The sequence below is a fragment of the Palaemon carinicauda genome, chromosome 6, assembly GCF_036898095.1.
Source record: "Palaemon carinicauda isolate YSFRI2023 chromosome 6, ASM3689809v2, whole genome shotgun sequence".
Lineage (NCBI taxonomy): Eukaryota > Metazoa > Arthropoda > Malacostraca > Decapoda > Palaemonidae > Palaemon > Palaemon carinicauda.
Genome location: NC_090730.1, coordinates 92,848,296 through 92,863,295, shown reverse-complemented (window position 1 = coordinate 92,863,295; position 15,000 = coordinate 92,848,296).

Sequence of the window (15,000 nt, the reverse complement as noted above, 5' to 3'; positions counted from 1 at the left end):
ACTATATAAACATGATATGTGGTTTGGTCTAGAAAACAAGAACATGATGTTACTCTCTGCCTCAAATCCATCTCCTGAACATAAATTTAGCGTTGCTGAATCCCTTGATAGAGATATAGGTAAAACTAGTACGTAGTGCAAATTATTGGCAATAAAGTTGAAAATTCGGATCTAGAATCCAGATCCTGATCTGGTTCATCATCAAAATTTTTAAATTGGGAAGCGACGACCAATGAGTCTCCATACACCATTTCAGTTTCTAAGACATCCGCGACGTCTTTAGGAGTGGTCCTTAATTCCAGGAGGACCCAGGGAGGCTAGGTAAACCAGTCGGAGTCCTTGCAGCGGAACATCAAAGCTGCTTTGAGGGTATGGTGAACACATTCAACCATACTGTTGGCAGCAGGGTTATATGGGGTTCTTTGATGAAGGACGATACCCAGGAGATTAGCCAATGATGTCCACAATTGAGAGGTGAAAGTGGTACCCCTATCAGAAGTAATAAGCTCAATGATACCAAATCTCGCTATCCTTCCTGAGAGTAAGGCAGAAGCACATGAGGCGGACGTTGCAGTGTCCATGGGAATGGCTTCAGGCCTGAGAGTTGAGCGGTCAATGACAGTAAACAGGTAACAATGTCCTTGTGATGTGGGTAGGGGACCTACAACATCGACGGGAATGTTGTGCAAAATGCAGCTAAGGTTGAGGAAAAGTGCCCACTCGTGAATCCATCTGTCAATGTACTTTAGAGGCTTGGCATGAAGTAAAGGTCTGGCACTAATCCTTAGCATCCTTAGGGGCCCCATTCATGCACCGGTACTACCTGCAGGTCTCCGGTTTGGGGCGGAGCTTCAGTGGCCGGACGACAGAAATTGTACTAATACATTATGCAGGGGGCCTTAGTGAAATCAGGTTAGTATACTCTCTGCCAGCAATGGAGAAGGTGTCATCAGAGAGGGAGGTGTAGATTCTAGCTCTTTGTGTTATAGCTTACGGGAAATGTAAGCAGCCGAGAAGGAGGAAAAGGGTTTAGATGAAGGAATGGCTAGCAAAAAGAGAAGTACTATCACACACAAACCTGTTGTCACATTTAGTATGGGAGCCTCATGATTTATTTAATTATCTACGAATAGATGACTCTACATTTCACAAGCTTTTAGACCTTGTGGCACCACATATACAGAGGAAAGACACTTGAGATGTGCTATATCTAGGGTTACTTGATTTCAAGATAAGCAATCCAGGACACTCTTAAATCTCTCAATTCTCAGCCTATGATATTTATATCTAGATAAATTTATACACATAGTATATACACACACCAAGATCAACATATAAAAAATCTAGAGACGCATCGAGAAACAACAAGCATTTTAATGGGATATGAAGAAACAATACTAGGAAAATTAATATTTAATGTGAATTACAAGAAAGGAACTAAAGAAAACGAGATCAACTTGGAAAAGTAGTAATCAATATTTATGAAACAAATCAACTTTTTCATATGAAAAGCTTGTCTGTAAAATTCTTTACAATGACGGTGTATATTCTATTTACACTGTAAAATAGCATCTATAGTTGACACATCTAACTTATTCCTATCGTCTGTCCATTGAACAGTCATCATAGAACCACATTTGCATTATGAGCAGAAATATTAAATAGATATTCACACAAAATGGATATCTTAGAATACTATTAATTAAAGTCTAACTGCTCAAGGATGGAAAACCATCTTTCATGACACATCTTGGTCATCCATTCATCCCGTTTGTTCTACATTTGTCGATCAAGAAGGATTTTAATAGTTGACCACAGGCAAATAATCACGTTGTCGTGAATTTTTACTCCTTTGTCTTTTAATACTAGACAAGAAGATTATATCTGTTCCCATACTGGGGGTACATCTAATAACAACATGAAAAGACATCGAAACTTTCTAAAGCAAATCATTGTTCTCTAGTCTTGGGTTGTGCTAAAGCCTCTGTCCATGTTCTTCCACTGACTTGGGTTAGAGATCTCTTGCTTGAGGGTACACAACGAGCACACTAACCTACCTTATTTCTCTACCTCTTGTTATTTTCAAGTATTTATAGTTTTTATATGAAAGATTTATTATAATGTTATTGGTGGTAAACTTCTTGTAGTTTTTCTTTATTTCCTTTCCTCACCTGGCTGTTTTCCCTTTTGGAGAAATTGGGCTTATAGCATCTTGCTTTTCCAACTAGGGTTGTAGCTTAGCTAGTAATAATAATAATAATAATAATAATAATAATAATAATGGTAGTAGTACATTTGTACAATCGTTTGAATTGAATGATGGTTAACAGTAAGAAAGGCCTTGGCTACTTATGCTGCTAATATCTTATTTCCTCTATCTGTGTTTTTCTTGATAATGAAGTTTGTTGTATTTTTCTTGATCATGAAGTTTGTTATTTTATCATCTTTTGAAGTGGAGAAAATGCTTTCTGTGCGCTTTGCCGAGTCAATGTGTATCGTGATATCATTCTTCCCGCCATGTTCAATACTGGAATTGCAATGGCATAAACCACAGGTTGCTTCAAAGCAATTGCTTCCTTGTTTGATAAATGTCCTCTCTCTGGAATATTAATCACGAAATTTACATTTACGTTTTGACATCTTAGGCTGGATACAATTAGTTTTAAAGAGGAAAAACGTAGGCTGTAGTAAGCAGTAATGGCACTCTGGTATGGAGGGTTAAAATGAAATGTCACAGTATGTTACTACTCAATAGTCCTAACTTACCTAGTGCCAACCAATTTAATTGGTTGCAAACGCGATTGGCTGCTTTATGTAAACACAGTAAACATTTAGTAACATGTTTGGGTTATTCAATTTATATTATCATCATCGGAATTAAAAAAAAAAAAAATCACCATTTTACGTTATATCATCATGTAAGGATTTTAATTTGTTGATACTTTTTCTATTTATTTATATATATTTTTTATGATGAACTAAATGCGGGACAAAGGGGCATCCTGTGAGGTTCTAGTCTGGGACACGAGACAAAAGGATCAAATTCGGGACATGTCCCGCAAAATCGGGACGTCTGGCAACCCTAGCCGTATCACCCAGGGATAGACTTTTATACATCAATGAATTCGTTCCAAAATCTTTTATCTACCCAGATGTCTGACATAGTGCTCGCCTACTAAATGGATTCTTCTATTGCGACTTTTAACCACAGACTGAGGACAAGCCTGCAGGCCACGTCAAACACACCTCACATACATTCAGGCCTGCTCGAACAGGTCTCGAGATGTCCGGTCACCTATGAATTCAAACCTTACGAATAAAATCACGCGATACACGTAACGATGCAATTAAACCACGACCACAATGTTCTCACCTGAAGGCTGCAACTGAGCGTGAAGGGGGGCCCTTAATAATGCCATGTCAAATGACCTTTGTTTTTAGTAGCTGTGCAGTAGAATGGCATGAGGGTTGTGAAAGGTCATGAACTAAATCAAACATCCATCAGTGCATGGGAGAAGGTATCCACTGTCTAGGTCTAACAGTACTAATGTCATAGAGGAGGATGCTATTGGAGTCGGCGAGATGGACTTCCTCCCAAAAAGGTCATGAATTAAATCAAACACCTATCACTGCATGGAAGAAGGTATCCACTGTCTAGGTCTCAGTACTAATGTCACAGAGGAGGATGCTATTGGAGCCGTCGAGAGGGACTTCCTCCTAACAGCGGGATGTGCAGGTTATGCTACATGCTTGGTACTCTGAATCCTTTTGTTGGGCTTCTGCCAAGGCGTTATAATCATCCCCCATGTGAATGGCAGCCAATGTGTTTCTTGACAGGGCATCACCAATAGGATTCATTTTCTCAGGGATATGCAGAAGGGTACAATTTTATTCAGCCACGGCGGGGAGATGTTGGCGTTGAGGGGCGTACTAGCCGTCGGACTGTCGAGTGAAGGCGTGCACCAGAAGCATGTGATCCATGCAAATGCTGGAGGGCGTACCTTCCAAGAAGCGGCGGAAGTGACAGACAGCCAAGTGCACTACCAGCAATTCGCAGTTGAAGGTATAGTACCCAGATTCTACCTTGGACAATGTTGACCACCTGCTTGAGGACTGCCCCAATAGCGACGTCGCTGCTAGCGGTGGAGTGAAGAAGAGATGCATGTGGCAAGAGCAGCATAGAATCTCAAACACGAGACAAGCATATACAGACATCAACAAGTTATCAGTGGGAGGGGAGAGCGATAACAATAATATACAATAAAAACAGAAATACAGTTACAATGTACGAGCGTGTGTGATACGAGTGCGGTACACCGCATTTGAGACAAAATTCGATGTTATTGGCTAAATCCTTATTATATTAAAAACCGGTCGACTAAAAACAGTCAGTACAGAGGATAATAAGCAACTTGTGCCAAAACATTTGTTCAAACTCCAAAAAAAGTCAATCAGAGGATACTCTTTGGAATAGAGCATTTCACAAGCTTTTATTATTCGAATCCTGAAATCTATTGGGTTGAAAGCTTATCGTCCACGGCTAATTTATGGCTTATTGGAGGCTGATCAAGACAGGAAGCTGAAAATTAGTGAGATAAAGATAAATGGAATTAAAGAAACTCCAGTTATTTTAGATATCATTATGTGGAGTGATAAATTTTCTTTCAAACTATCCGGTCATATTAACAGACATAATTTTGTTTACTGCCATAGTAAAAGCATGCATTTAACATTACTGAACAATAAATGAATCAGCCTGGTGTCAATGTTTGGGGAGGTATTTCAAGTTAAGGTATTTTAGGACCAACATTTTTTTTTCTTTTTTGCAATAGTCACAGAAGATAAGTATCATGAAATTCAAATAAATCAAATTGTTCCCCAGTTACAGCAACAGCCTAATTCTCATGACCTTTATTTCCAACAAGATGGGGCACCTCCACATTATTCAAGAGCAGTCCGTGAGTACCTTGATCAAACATTTCCTGAGAAATGGATTGACCGAAGAGGTCCAATTGACTGGCCGGGATATACACCAGACTTGACCCCAATGGACTTGTTTTTTGGGAAGCAATCAAGGACAAAGTGTCTATATATACATATATATATATATATATATATATATATATATATATATATATATATATATATAATATATGTATATATATATATCTATATATAAATATATGTATATATATATATATATATATATATATATATGTGTGTGTGTGTGTGTATATATATATATATATATATATATATATATATATATATATATATATATATATATATATATATGTATTTATATATATACATATATATATATATATATATATATATATATATATATATATATATACATATATATATATATATATATATATATATATATATATATATATGTCCAAATCCTTGTATGCGAAATATGTGTTTTATACATCAAGATTAATGACCCTTTTAAGAGTACTATGAGTGTCAATAAATTGGAGGGCGCGATCACTGAACTCTGATATACGTGACGTGTCCCTAGTCTCATAAGGTAATGTGTTTGACAGTATATTTCCATTACAATGGAGAATTCCACAAAACCTAACAATTCAGCATATTGATAGAGCAACATTGCATCTTACTTGTCGAGGGTTAGTCAGTACCATTCGAGTGATTGTAAGACAAGGTACTCACCTCAGAGTATCGGCTGTACACAGTGTATTCACGAACCTTTTTTGTAATAAAGTGAAAAAGCCCATGTTCCGATGTTTCATTATCTGTTGACATCGGACATATATATATATATATATATATATATATATATATATATATATATATATATATATATATATATATATATGTATCCATGTATATATATGTATATATATATATATATGATAAATTTTGCACATTTTTACGTGTTTTTTATATTCAAATAAGCCATATATTTTTGATATATTAATGTCTGGATTCTCTTAACGACCTCGGGATCAGAGCCCCAGGCGAAATCACACAAAGACAAGAGCTTGGCTCCGGCCGGGAATCGAACCCTGGTCGGCAAGCTTATATAGACAGTAACTAACCCACTTGGCCACGAAGAAAGATAAAAGTCAATGACAATTCTACTGTACTTATACCTGTCGAATTCAGGTATTTTGTACTTAGAATTGAAATCAACCCATCTTCACCATCGTAGCTAATTGGTAGTTTGTTACTTGGCATTCAATTAATGATAAATTTTGCACATTTTTACGTGTTTTTTATATTCAAATAAGCCATATATTTTTTATATATTAATGTCTGGATTCTCTTAACGACATCGGGATCAGAGCCCCAGGCGAAATCACACAAAGACAAGAGCTTGGCTCCGGCCGGGAATCGAACCCTGGTCGGCAAGCTTATATAGACAGTAACTAACCCACTTGGCCACGAAGAAAGATAAAAGTCAATGACAATTCTACTGTACTTATACCTGTCGAATTCAGGTATTTTGTACTTAGAATTGAAATCAACCCATCTTCACCATCGTAGCTAATTGGTAGTTTGTTACTTGGCATTCAATTAATGATAAATTTTGCACATTTTTACGTGTTTTTTATATTAAAAAAACACGTAAAAATTTGCAAAATTTATCATTAATTGAATGCCAAGTAACAAACTACCAATTAGCTACGATGGTGAAGATGGGTTGATTTCAATTCTAAGTACAAAATACCTGAATTCGACAGGTATAAGTACAGTAGAATTGTCATTGACTTTTATCTTTCTTCGTGGCCAAGTGGGTTAGTCACTGTCTATATAAGCTTGCCGACCAGGGTTCGATTCCCGGCCGGAGCCAAGCTCTTGTCTTTGTGTGATTTCGCCTGGGGCTCTGATCCCGAGGTCGTTAAGAGAATCCAGACATTAATATATCAAAAATATATGGCTTATTTGAATATAAAAAACACGTAAAAATGTGCAAAATTTATCATTAATTGAATGCCAAGTAACAAACTACCAATTAGCTACGATGGTGAAGATGGGTTGATTTCAATTCTAAGTACAAAATACCTGAATTCGACAGGTATAAGTACAGTAGAATTGTCATTGACTTTTATCTTTCTTCGTGGCCAAGTGGGTTAGTCACTGTCTATATAAGCTTGCCGACCAGGGTTCGATTCCCGGCCGGAGCCAAGCTCTTGTCTTTGTGTGATTTCGCCTGGGGCTCTGATCCCGAGGTCGTTAAGAGAATCCAGACATTAATATATCAAAAATATATGGCTTATTTGAATATAAAAAACACGTAAAAATGTGCAAAATTTATCATTAATTGAATGCCAAGTAACAAACTACCAATTAGCTACGATGGTGAAGATGGGTTGATTTCAATTCTAAGTACAAAATACCTGAATTCGACAGGTATAAGTACAGTAGAATTGTCATTGACTTTTATCTTTCTTCGTGGCCAAGTGGGTTAGTCACTGTCTATATAAGCTTGCCGACCAGGGTTCGATTCCCGGCCGGAGCCAAGCTCTTGTCTTTGTGTGATTTCGCCTGGGGCTCTGATCCCGAGGTCGTTAAGAGAATCCAGACATTAATATATCAAAAATATATGGCTTATTTGAATATAAAAAACACGTAAAAATGTGCAAAATTTATCATTAATTGAATGCCAAGTAACAAACTACCAATTAGCTACGATGGTGAAGATGGGTTGATTTCAATTCTAAGTACAAAATACCTGAATTCGACAGGTATAAGTACAGTAGAATTGTCATTGACTTTTATCTTTCTTCGTGGCCAAGTGGGTTAGTCACTGTCTATATAAGCTTGCCGACCAGGGTTCGATTCCCGGCCGGAGCCAAGCTCTTGTCTTTGTGTGATTTCGCCTGGGGCTCTGATCCCGAGGTCGTTAAGAGAATCCAGACATTAATATATCAAAAATATATGGCTTATTTGAATATAAAAAACACGTAAAAATGTGCAAAATTTATCATTAATTGAATGCCAAGTAACAAACTACCAATTAGCTACGATGGTGAAGATGGGTTGATTTCAATTCTAAGTACAAAATACCTGAATTCGACAGGTATAAGTACAGTAGAATTGTCATTGACTTTTATCTTTCTTCGTGGCCAAGTGGGTTAGTCACTGTCTATATAAGCTTGCCGACCAGGGTTCGATTCCCGGCCGGAGCCAAGCTCTTGTCTTTGTGTGATTTCGCCTGGGGCTCTGATCCCGAGGTCGTTAAGAGAATCCAGACATTAATATATCAAAAATATATGGCTTATTTGAATATAAAAAACACGTAAAAATGTGCAAAATTTATCATTAATTGAATGCCAAGTAACAAACTACCAATTAGCTACGATGGTGAAGATGGGTTGATTTCAATTCTAAGTACAAAATACCTGAATTCGACAGGTATAAGTACAGTAGAATTGTCATTGACTTTTATCTTTCTTCGTGGCCAAGTGGGTTAGTCACTGTCTATATAAGCTTGCCGACCAGGGTTCGATTCCCGGCCGGAGCCAAGCTCTTGTCTTTGTGTGATTTCGCCTGGGGCTCTGATCCCGAGGTCGTTAAGAGAATCCAGACATTAATATATCAAAAATATATGGCTTATTTGAATATAAAAAACACGTAAAAATGTGCAAAATTTATCATTAATTGAATGCCAAGTAACAAACTACCAATTAGCTACGATGGTGAAGATGGGTTGATTTCAATTCTAAGTACAAAATACCTGAATTCGACAGGTATAAGTACAGTAGAATTGTCACTGACTTTTATCTTTCTTCGTGGCCAAGTGGGTTAGTCACTGTCTATATAAGCTTGCCGACCAGGGTTCGATTCCCGGCCGGAGCCAAGCTCTTGTCTTTGTGTGATTTCGCCTGGGGCTCTGATCCCGAGGTCGTTAAGAGAATCCAGACATTAATATATCAAAAATATATGGCTTATTTGAATATAAAAAACACGTAAAAATGTGCAAAATTTATCATTAATTGAATGCCAAGTAACAAACTACCAATTAGCTACGATGGTGAAGATGAGTTGATTTCAATTCTAAGTACAAAATACCTGAATTCGACAGGTATAAGTACAGTAGAATTGTCATTGACTTTTATCTTTCTTCGTGGCCAAGTGGGTTAGTCACTGTCTATATAAGCTTGCCGACCAGGGTTCGATTCCCGGCCGGAGCCAAGCTCTTGTCTTTGTGTGATTTCGCCTGGGGCTCTGATCCCGAGGTCGTTAAGAGAATCCAGACATTAATATATCAAAAATATATGGCTTATTTGAATATAAAAAACACGTAAAAATGTGCAAAATTTATCATTAATTGAATGCCAAGTAACAAACTACCAATTAGCTACGATGGTGAAGATGGGTTGATTTCAATTCTAAGTACAAAATACCTGAATTCGACAGGTATAAGTACAGTAGAATTGTCATTGACTTTTATCTTTCTTCGTGGCCAAGTGGGTTAGTCACTGTCTATATAAGCTTGCCGACCAGGGTTCGATTCCCGGCCGGAGCCAAGCTCTTGTCTTTGTGTGATTTCGCCTGGGGCTCTGATCCCGAGGTCGTTAAGAGAATCCAGACATTAATATATCAAAAATATATGGCTTATTTGAATATAAAAAACACGTAAAAATGTGCAAAATTTATCATTAATTGAATGCCAAGTAACAAACTACCAATTAGCTACGATGGTGAAGATGGGTTGATTTCAATTCTAAGTACAAAATACCTGAATTCGACAGGTATAAGTACAGTAGAATTGTCATTGACTTTTATCTTTCTTCGTGGCCAAGTGGGTTAGTCACTGTCTATATAAGCTTGCCGACCAGGGTTCGATTCCCGGCCGGAGCCAAGCTCTTGTCTTTGTGTGATTTCGCCTGGGGCTCTGATCCCGAGGTCGTTAAGAGAATCCAGACATTAATATATCAAAAATATATGGCTTATTTGAATATAAAAAACACGTAAAAATGTGCAAAATTTATCATTAATTGAATGCCAAGTAACAAACTACCAATTAGCTACGATGGTGAAGATGGGTTGATTTCAATTCTAAGTACAAAATACCTGAATTCGACAGGTATAAGTACAGTAGAATTGTCATTGACTTTTATCTTTCTTCGGGGCCAATTGGGTTAGTCACTGTCTATATAAGCTTGCCGACCAGGGTTCGATTCCCGGCCGGAGCCAAGCTCTTGTCTTTGTGTGATTTCGCCTGGGGCTCTGATCCCGAGGTCGTTAAGAGAATCCAGACATTAATATATAAAAAATATATGGCTTATTTGAATATAAAAAACACGTAAAAATGTGCAAAATTTATCATTAATTGAATGCCAAGTAACAAACTACCAATTAGCTACGATGGTGAAGATGGGTTGATTTCAATTCTAAGTACAAAATACCTGAATTCGACAGGTATAAGTACAGTAGAATTGTCATTGACTTTTATCTTTCTTCGGGGCCAAGTGGGTTAGTCACTGTCTATATAAGCTTGCCGACCAGGGTTCGATTCCCGGCCGGAGCCAAGCTCTTGTCTTTGTGTGATTTCGCCTGGGGCTCTGATCCCGAGGTCGTTAATAGAATCCAGACATTAATATATCAAAAATATATGGCTTATTTGAATATATATATATATATATATATATATATATATATATATATATATATATATATATATATATATATATATATATATATATATATATATTTATAAATATATTTATGAATATATATATATATATATATATATATATATATATATATATATATATATATATATATATATATATATATATATATATATATACAGAGTATATATATATATATATATATATATATATATATATATATATATATATATATATATATATATATATATATGTATGCATCAAGGAATAATTTGTTGTACCATGCTCGGTTAACTCTAGGTGTTAACCCTCCCTTTCTCGACACACTTGGGATAAATTTGCCAGTACGCCTGCCTTTCTCCACCCAGTTCTTTACACATTTGCAGGTGACTAACTGCCAGGTACATTTTTAACTTCCATGTCAACCAACTCACAATGGATTTTTTAACAAGGGGATCTTAGTCACTTTCGTTTCTCAGGGATTCTTTTCTGTACTCTCGTTGATGAGAGGTTAGTAACTGTTGCCAATTTAATCTGGTTAGTAATGCAGTGGAGGAAACCAAGACTAGCATATCCTGACTGGAAAATACGTCGCTTAATTGACATTGTAACTCTGTAACCTATATATGAGTGATGCAATGACGAATTACCTAATTTCTATGAATGAATAACTCGCATTAAATGTATGTTTCTGATTCGCTTGGATATCCAAGAGAGACTATAGAATGTAAACTACAATTTTGAAATTATTTCACACTGTGTGTTTCTCTATGTTAAATCGAAACTTATCAATTATCAAAATTAAGAATAAAATGAACCAACTTCTTGTAAAAGCTAAACTTTATTTTTCTAGCTTTGAGATTATCATAATAATTTTTTAAGTATTTAGAATAACTTGTGAAACAAGTCACATTCCGTATGTGTAGGATATTCTTAATGAGACTAAGATTCTTTCTTTTATGATACTGAAAATTAATACTCAGAGAAAGTTATTCCTAGTTTTTATATTGAAATTGTTCAAGATTTAGTAACTCGGGTGAAGAAAAAATGTTCAATGAATGGAATGCTTAACATGAAATGAATTGATGAATATATTGAAATCTGGTAGACTGAAGGAACGTATTCGTTTGCTTTAGCTGAATCATTGCTATTGACTACAAAGTTAGATTGCATTATATTATCAAACGGAAACTATTTTTCATGAACCAAACGAGTTATTTAATGTGAAAATACCTCTTAAGACTCGAAGAAAATTTTAAAAGTCTGTCTTTCTAGACTCTTTTTCATTTTCTATATTAAATTGGCATTACCCTTCCTGTCTTACGGGGTATTTTATCAATAGCTATATTTTACGTTCTGCTTTATGTACAAACTTGGGTACACTCAAAGAACGGGTAAATTCATTCTAGTATCAATTACCAAGTATAAGTCTGTTTTAATAGAGCCTGCAAAGAAAACGTCTTATTTTCATTTTAATAACCTAGAGAAGAAATTTGAATGTGATCATAATCCCTCATTTTCTGTTGGTAGTGAAGCAATTTTTGGGAACTCAATGAATATTCAATTATTCCTTTTAGAACCAGTTACTATAGTTCAATTCAACCATAGTTTCATATAAAAAAAAATAATGGTGTTATTTATATATGATCGGAGCTTTATATCTTATTGCAAAGTCTTCTAGAACACCTTGAGGGTGACCATATATCCCAGTAATACACAATTAGCTTAGTTTCTTAATTACAATTGATGAATCATGATTATCATGAGTTTGTGAGCTCCAGATTTCCCCTGTTTTCCTTTTCTCTATACACTCCAAGATACTGATTTTTAAGTAACCTTATGGGAGTTATTTTTTCAACTGAACTGAAACTGAATTGATTCAATAGATAGCTTTATTTGCATTTTCTGAAAATTGAATTCATGTATTCAATAAGTTTTTTTTTTCTCTCTTCTTCTTCTTCTTCTGCTTCTTCTTCTTCTTCTTCTTCTTCTTCTTCCCTGATTGGTGCCATTTGCTGGCCCGATTTCCCCCATCATACCCTTTTCTCCCTTCCCCAACCCCCTAAACCTACCTCTAAGCCACACGTGAGGTTGTAAATAATAAACTTTGATGGTTTATGTTAATTATGTGGCGAAATTTGACTACAAATCTACACTGGTAGAGGTTTATGCGTTGAGCGACAAGGAAGGGAGAGAGAGAGAGAGAGAGAGAGAGAGAGAGAGAGAGAGAGAGAGAGAGAGAGAGAGAGAGAGAGAGAGAGGTGAAAATGATTAAAGAATAATAACCATGATAGAAGACAGAATCTGTATGCTGGGTACGATTAGCTTATTTCCTTCTTTGGGCGAAAAGCAGATAAATATCCATAGGTATGTTGCCGATGGATGGAACCTGTGGATCAGTCTGATGTGATTAGTGTCGATGAAATGAGTCTGGTCTCGAGATTCAGTAAGTAATGAGATGCGCGTTCTGGCACTCGTCTAATCATTTGTCCTTTCGTATGTAAAAAGGAGGTCAAAATTGAAAAGTCAGGATACATAAGTCCTTAACAAAAGGTGCATCGGGATTTCCATGAAGTACAGTGGTAAAAGTATAGTTTAGAAGACAACCAAATTTCACAGATCAATTTCCGAAGGAATGTTTGAAAATTAGATGAAGTGAAATAACATTAGTAATCAAGATGAAATTAATGTCATGACGAAATGAGATAAACTGGCATATTGGTTAAAAGACGGAATAAGGACTTTTCAATGCGATTATACAATTTGTGAGCCTCAGTCAAGATCACGTAGATAAGTTATCTATTCAACGATATTGTCTGTTTTGCCCAGGTAAGTTTTTGCGATCTACTGTTCTATAAAAGGTGTGTTGAGGACTTCCGCCAGTACTTATCCCCTATTTCTTATGACACCACCGTATAGAGGGCCGCCCGAGGTATGATGGATGGGTAGGGATGGCGGACATTAAATTTAGAGAGGGGGAATAGTAGGCCCAGCCACTTTTTTCCTTTTGCAGCTATATCATCCACAGGAACCTCTTACCTTATGGGTCACGTGGTATTGTTTACTCGGCCATTTATTTTTCCCAATAGTTGTCTGCGTTCGTGTGCCGGTAGTTTTGTGTTATTTCATCTATAGATCCTAGATAAGGTTTTTCTCACCCTAATCGTGTGTCTATGTTTTCATTCGAAGATCAGGGTTTGTTTTAACGAGGTCACTGTTTATTACATGTCTGGGTCACGCCCATTCTCAACCCGCGCCAGCCTTTTTCGAAGATGCGACTGCGCCCGTGACATTTCGGACAACCCTGACGAGTTTATGGAGACAAGCATCTGATTCCCTCACGCCCACGCGTCTCTAAGCCAACATTTTCATCATCCTTGGCTTCTCCCCCGCTCACCATATACCGCCCTAAGACCCTCAGACTACGGCCCATGCTCTACCTGGCACACCCACCCACCTATATAACCAAAGGAACATATCCCCAGTACCTATCATAACACAGAGCATTTCATTATTAACAAAATTGACATTGTAAATCAGAGCGAGAGGCATCATCATACGCTTAAGATAAGATTAAATTATCATGTCTGAGAAGAGTAGGTAAAAACATTACCATCTTTTATGATATAATATGACTGGAAAGACGATATTTTAGACGCGGAAAAGTTTTCATTATCCAAGGTGAAAGGGTTGTTCTGTGCTTATTATTAATAAGCCATAATTTTTCTTCGTAAAGAAGTGAGCAGATTGCGAACGCACTAGATGAGACAGACAAGGTATGTGAATCTTATTTGATAATTTTGAACCAGTGTGTAGATGTATTTTTTTACATTGGTTTAATTCAATGCTTATAGGACTTAAGAGAGAGAGAGAGAGAGAGAGAGAGAGAGAGAGAGAGAGAGAGAGAGAGAGAGAGAGAGAGAGAGAGAGATTATCACTGAAATTAACCAAATTCATAAACAGAGTAAAAGGGAATTCTTTCTTTGATACTATTAGAGAAAAAGAAAATATTCCTTTGTATGGAATCATGCCCAGTGACCTCGGCTATTTTCAGTAAATCATAGCTGCTAAAGTTGTAATTATAAAAGGTACCTAAAATATGGGTCTATGAAGGGACATTTTAATGAGATTACTTAGTGAAGTTGGAGTTGATGGAAACTATGCACATGGAGACGAAAATGACAGGACGAGAAAGCATTTCATATCAATTGTTCTGTACTAATATTTCCAAATTTGTATTTAAATTATTGACTGTCCTTTAAGAGGCCCAGCACAACATTACTTGAATTGTTAAAAAATCTTTCATTTGCAGGATGCATAATTTTTAGCTTGACTCTATAGGCCTCATAGACATCAGAAAGCTTATTTCAGCTATTCTAGCTGTGTCCAC